The sequence below is a fragment of the Corapipo altera genome, unplaced genomic scaffold (genome assembly GCF_003945725.1).
Source record: "Corapipo altera isolate COAL_440 unplaced genomic scaffold, ASM394572v1 2b, whole genome shotgun sequence".
NCBI classification, from domain to species: domain Eukaryota; kingdom Metazoa; phylum Chordata; class Aves; order Passeriformes; family Pipridae; genus Corapipo; species Corapipo altera.
The window spans coordinates 472,500-479,638 of NW_020884874.1; positions in this window are offsets into that span (position 1 = coordinate 472,500).

The window sequence follows — 7,139 nt, forward strand, 5'->3', positions numbered from 1 at the left end:
GTTAAATACAACACCTCTGTCCTTACAGTAAGCATATGGCTTTGTAGAAAGAGAACATCTTAAATAAACTCTTCTGCTTGTCTGTGATTTTTGAATATATTGCACTGGATAGCAGTACAGTATTTGAGCATTTCTGTCATGCAGAAGCAATCAGCTCTTTAGACAGTGCTGCTTGCTTAAAATGCTGATGTTGATGATGCTGAAAACATGGGGTGAGGGAAAACTGAGGTGCCATTTTGAATAGGCTTGCAGACACTGGGCTGCTTTAAGAGAAGGTAAAAGACATGTTAAACACTTAACATTTAGCTGGGAAGAGGTAAAGTAAGCAGTTGGAGTATTGTCCCTAAAGAGAAACATTAATAAAAAGCGAGCTGCTTCAGATGGGTGAAAAACAGTGAAATTGGTCCACCTCATTATGAAGAAGAAGAGAATGATCAGTAAAATAGTTGGTCTGTTAGACTGTGGCCTCTGCTCTGTAAAATAGGAGTCTACTGAGGGTGTGAGGCTTCCCTTAGCCACAGGAACCTGCAGACTGCATGCTCAGCCCTTCTGCCAGTTTATTTTAGTTATTCTAAGCAATAGAAAGTGGTAGGCACAATATCTCCACAGTTAACAGGTGTATTATCACTTTAATTATCTTTAACTACTAGGCATGCTGTGATAGTAGGCATTGAGAGACGCAAATATAAAGCATACCTAGTGAAAACAGTTTGTCTTGAATAGACTGAAATGGACTTGTTTTTTTTACATAGAAGAGCTAATGTTTGTTACTAGCACTCATAGTCTTGGCTACACATGCTAATTGATTTTCTAGCAGCCTTATGGTTGGCATCAGAAAAAAATTATATAAAAATATAGATAATGTCCTATATTTGCTTACCAAAAGGAGATTTGGATATTTTTAAAAGAAAAAAATCAAAACAAAACCCAAATATTTTTAACTGTTATATGAAACTAGAAAAAAAATTAATTAAACCCCCAGTGATGATTGTTTTATGTGATGAACAGAAAGGTGAGTATTTATATCTTATTTCTGTATCTGTATGTCTCCAAAGAGTACTTGCTAATGAGGCAAAGGAGGAGAAAAATGGTTATTCAATATTTTACTTTTTTAAAAAAGAATTTTGCCTTTCTTATTGTTTGTTAAAAGCAGACATTATTACAGAAATCTCACTGAATTGCTCAAATTTCTACAAAACCAGGTTTCAAAACATAATTTTCCAATAGACTAATATATATAACCTAACATGCATTCACTCATCTCTGTTTCTTCTGTTTATGCATTCATTTTCCAAGGCTGCCTCCTTTTCCACATCCCAAATATTTTCCTTTCATGTGTGGTGGTTTTTTTGTTTTTCAGTTGGTTGGGTTTTGTTTTTTTGTGGTTTTTTTTGGTTTGAAGCTGCTCGGAAATGTATGTCAGTAGTATTAACTCACATCTTTAAATTCCAGCCTCCTAGTGTCTAGTTCTTAAAAGCAATGGGCTCATGAGAAAAAGATGTATGACTTCAGCTTTTTATTTATTTCTAGGCTCACTGTGTATCCCAAGCCATGTGATGCACCTGTGTGTGCTGGCTTTACCGGAAGATTCTTAGACAGTTACTGTACCGGTCTGATGTTTCCAGACAAACACATATATTGCAGGTGTATAGCACTGCTTTCACAGTGGTTTCTTGAAGGGTTATAAAGAGCATACATGTTGTGACAATGCACCAGTGTTCAGACATTGCTAAGGTATTCAAACATCAATGGTTAGCTCTCGCTTGCTTTTCAGTGAATCCGTTCCAAGCAATTTGTCATCTTTCTGCTTTCAGCAATGTTATACACACAGCCTTGTACCGATCTCTTGGCATAGGAGAACGTCTGTACTTGGAGCAGTGTGTTCATTGAAGAATTTTTTTTAACTCTTCATCCTTGTGTAGATCTTTAACGATCTGCTATATGCTGCCTCTTTCTCTAATCTTCTGAGAGATCAGCAGGCACAAACTGTACTGAGAAAATAATCCTATACCATATTCTGAAACTGTAGGTTTGATTCCAGCCCATCTGGTGGGACTGCTGCTAAAAGCTAGCATCTAAAGAAGCAGCTCATTTGAATTCTGGGTGTACACACGATTTAATGCGAATGTGCTCAGAGTCTGAAGGCTGATGTATCAAAGACACCATTCAACACCACCTCAGGAATGTTCCTAATAGTGTGACCATTTTTTCCTTTCACTTCTGTCAAATTTATCAATGTCTGATGTCATTCTTTCGTGAAGAGGGAGCCTATTAATATGCATAAAGTAAAAAAAAAGGTTCATTCCAATGCATTAACATTTACTCATGGCAATTATGTCTGAGCTTATTAAATTCATATATCCCCCCCTTCTTTCTTTCTGTTCCACCCCTACATAAAGTAGCACCAAATCTATTGATTTTTATTAAGCTCCATATGTGTGTGTACCCCTTTACCTATATTTATAAGTATGTATCTATACATCTCTCTATAGATATCTTTCAGCACTAAGGACTGAAAAATTTTACCCACTTTTTGTATCTTTCTGCTAGAGCATTTCCTAAGAAAACTAATGACTGCTTACCTAGAGGTAGACTGAGCTATTAGGTAGGCACATAACTGCATTGCCCCAGGAAGTATACATGGAAAGAATTGGACCTGAAAGCAGCATAGTTTGTCTTGCCTCTCTCTCCTTGTTTGTGAAGGGAAAAGGTAATCTGCACTTCTTCTTTTTCATTTTTTTTTTTTTTTTTTTTTTTTTTAGTACGGGTTAATTTTCCTATGCAGTGAGGCAGCATATAAGAGAAAGAACCAAGATGCTCTCACCTCTCAGCATCTCTCTTGTGCCTGCAGTCCCTGTCTCCCAAGCCCAGATGATCCCTCCAAGCCTGAGGATTGTTGGATTCCAAAATTTGGATATGAGAAAAAGAAAACTGCTAGGTTTAAACAAAAGCCTTGGGCTAACAGACACTGAGGAAAAATCTCCATCTAGAGTCCAGACAAGGATCCATTGATGTTATGGGTTTGGAATGTCCTGCTCAAGCTGCAGAAACCATACCCCGATTTCATCAAGCCAGTGCAGAAGACTTATTGTGTTTTCTCTCCCTTTGTGTTCCCTGGATCCTGTGCATTCTGCAAAGATGAATACCTCTTTCCCCCATGTAATCCCCCTAAGATAAGACGGTTTTTTCCCTATGATGTAATTGTAAGACCCCAAATTTGCAAACCTGGGTTTTTCCCTTATGTCATCCCCTGAAACCCCCAGTTTGTAATAAATTGTAATAGTTACAATCCCCTGTTGAATATGTGGACCCTAAACCCTTTAAATATGAACTTGTAAGTCCAATAAAGCATTCTAGTTTTTTGCCTCTGCTGGGATAATCTTAGCTTTATTGACCTTTGCAAGGGATGTCCCTGTGCTAAGCTTTTGTAATGATAAATGTGGTCTGTGCATGAAGACAGCCATTGGGTTAAATGGTGCATGTTTCCTTTCATGAATTGTTTGCCTAGATTCTCCTCAAGAGGATCATCTCTCTGCCCCGGCCTTCACTGCTCTGTGCAGGGTGCGAGGGGGCTGTTTGTCTGTCACCCTGTGGGTTTGGGGCAATGGTGGTGGGTGAAGGGCAAGTGCACATGACCTCACGCCCAAGGGATCTGTGTCAGCACTTTTCCCACCTGAAGATGGAGGACACTATGCCACAAGCTGGGATTTGCACTGGTTTTGGTGGAAACTGACAGTTGTTTAAGTCAGGGAATGAGGCAAGTCGGTGAGGAGGCCATGTGCAGGGTGAGATTTTGCTGCAAATTTAGGTAGTACCTCAAGGCATCTTCCCAGAAAGGGATTTCTTCAAGTTCACATTCTTGGATTGATGCAGCCTGCAACCACTGCCCTTCGGCTGGGCTAGCCATTTTCTGAGGGGCTGGAGCAGGTAAATTGAGAAGATGGTGGTCAAAATATAGAGGACAAATTATATCTTAATGCTATGTAAGCACTCCTCCTCCTGCAGGGATATTTATAATACAATTAAATTCCCCTTCCCACACTGGGACCTGAAACTTGCAAATAAATGCATCTTCGCAAGAAGTTTAGGTTCAGGAATGCAAGTGTCTTCTGCTCTCTGACAGGATGGGATAGAAGAGAAAAAAATGGAGAAGCTAGATTCCTATTTCATGGAAGAAGTTCAGAGTTATTGGCTCAGTCAGATCAAAAAAGAGCTGCTATTGAAGTAATCACTGCAAGTACCTAAAAGCTATGGTCAGGATTGGAAGGATACTCCTTTGATGGTTTCCTAAAATAAATATAAACATTTTTTACTCTTTTAAGCTGAATCAACAGTAGAGAAATGTCTGTTAGGCAACAGGCCCCCAGCAATATTTTGGTCACTTTTTCTTCTGCTATGGCTTAAATCACAGTTTAAATATTAACTTAATTTGGTCTCTTAGTGATCCACTGGAAATTAAAGGGAAGAGGAGAAAAGGGAAGAAGAATCCATGGCTTTAAAAAGGAAAACAGGACTTTGGTTCCTGTTGACTTGTGTTTAGTCCACTCCTGGTTGCGCCCTCAGTACTTGCATTTACAGTTGCTCACAGTGTAATAATCAAGCAGCCTTGCCTGGCAGGAGGCTATTCTGAGTGGACTGCTATGTCCTTAGACATCACCACATTGCCTCGGGACAGACACATATCTGACATTTTTGTGCTGGTCATCCTTGGGCTATCTTGCCAAGTCCTGTCGGCTTTCCTGAGTTCAAGTGAGATGCTTCAATCCAGCAGTCAACTGTATGTCAATCCAGCAGTCAACTGCAATCAACATCATTAAAAATAGCTGTATTTACCATGATTCAAGTTAGTTTGTTTTCTTCAAAGAAATACTATGTGTTTCTGTTCATGTGACTACCAACGCAATTAACTTCTATTTTGTCCACATCTGTACATTTGCACGACTGCTGAAGCCCCTGTGAGCTGGGTGATTTATAAGCCCTTTGTGCCACTTGCCTGTCCCATTCAGCAGGATACTATAACCTAACCCTTTCCCTAATGGTATTAAAAGGTGCAATTAATCAATAAAAAGCGTCAGTTAATATTCTCCACACGTAAGTGCTGAACCTCAGAATAATACACTCTCTTGTGGTTGGCAATCCATCATTTTGTGGTTTAGCTCAAAAGGAAATTGGCAGGACAACCACAGTGCACACCATGGGATTGCTCCATGGATCTGGAGCAGCTCTCATATCTGCTGCAGAGAAACATTTTCTCTGCTGAAAGAGTTTTTTTAAATAAATGGAACAGTTAGTAGGGAGTAAAATTTTCTTTCTGTGGTTTGAGAAACTTTTTTTTTACTTCAAAGACGTAAGTGGTATGAGGGAATCCCCTAGCAGCTATAGGACCTGGGAATTAAATTTTTTCCCTCTGTTCCCCATTCCCTAAGAAACATAGCATGAATTCTACTACCATATATTTTTCTAAGCATCCTTCTGTGGAAAGAGAGACTTGATTAGTGCATGCGCCTGCCCACATTTAGAAGACCAGCCACTAAGAGAAACATTGGCTTGATATTCATTCCCATCCTCAAGCTCTCTGCACTATGTACATTACAAGGTAACATTTCCATTGCAGGAGGCAATGTGGAAAACAAGGATTGAGGTATCCTTGCCTGAAACCAAATCAATTAATTTGCTCTACAGTTCTCTTCTCTTAATAAAGGGCTGACCTGGATTCAGAAAGTTTTTGGCTCTTGTGTATCACCAGTGCTCTGCAGATGACCTGGAATAGTTTACTGGCAGATGCAGTCTTCTTAGGAATATCTTCTTCTTTTCTTGCACCATTTCAATGCTGTTTATAGTTATATGTAATTCATATTTCTCTGCTGCTTCATATTTCTTAATCTTAATTCTGAGTTGCTGATGATTTTTCTAACTAAAGTTGTGTTGGTATTTTTTTCAGCTGTTCTTTGAATTGGGAATATTTTTGTTATCCAGAAAACACCACTATAAAGTGAGTTGCTTTGAACTTTCAGCTTTCCAGTGAGTAATTAAAATATCCCCTTCAGTTATCTGTGTGTTTTCTGTCTGAAGCTGCCATGAACTTAAAGCAGGTTTTCATCCCAGGCTGTTTTGTCTATGTCTCAATGCTAATGTTTCATTTCATGTAACAAGCCATTGTTTTTTTCTGGAGCTCAGGCCTTTCTGTTACGCTGGGTTTCCACAAGCCTGGCCTTACTTATCACAGAATCACAGAATATGCTCAGTTGGAAGGGACCCACAAGGATCATGGTCATTTTGTGTCTGCCTGAGCCCATTTAGTACAGTGGTGGGTTAATTTTAAGATTTGGTACTTCTTCTAGAAAAAAGATATTTGCAGGATATGGCTACATCCTATGTTCCTTGTTCTCTCAACTGTTCTTTTTTATACACCTTTGAATTCCCTATAATATGTTCCATGCGTGTGGACTATGTTTTACGGATGAAGTGGATTGGCAAATTAAGCTACCTGGCTATGGAATTCAGGTCCTTGAACTACCGTGCTGAGTCTTTTATTAGAGTGCAGAAAAGGGAAATTTATAACAGACATCAATAGATTTGAGATACTGTGGGACAATGGTGGCTTAATAATGAAGAGTTTCAAAAAGGGCATTTCTGCAGAACTTCTCAATTGGTGTCTGGACACCAGTTGGCCTAACATTTGTTTAATGATTTTGGTTTTTTTTTAGGGATATGGCCAAACAATATAAAATGAACTTCATGAACAAGCATAAGAAGCTGAGGATCTGAAGTTGCTTTGTACAGAAGTCTTCAAAGTGCCTAATCTGTGAATTTTTAAATTAGTAAATATTATAATTTATTATAATTTTTATCAAGAATAGGATTTTCAAATGTTGTAAATTAGTCATAAATAATCTTCATCTGTGGCTGTCTCTACACTGATTTAAAAAAAAATTACTTGCAATACTTTAATACAGCAATTTTTATTTTGAAAGTTAATTTAAAATTAAAACACTGCAGCATTCTAAGCAATGCAACATAGGTAAATTCTGTGCTAAAAATAACCAAAATGCTAGGGACTATAATGATACACCATCTTTGTCTACAGGACAGCCTGTAGACAACTTTCTGTAAGAGGGGTATTCAAAGTGGAGAAGGTG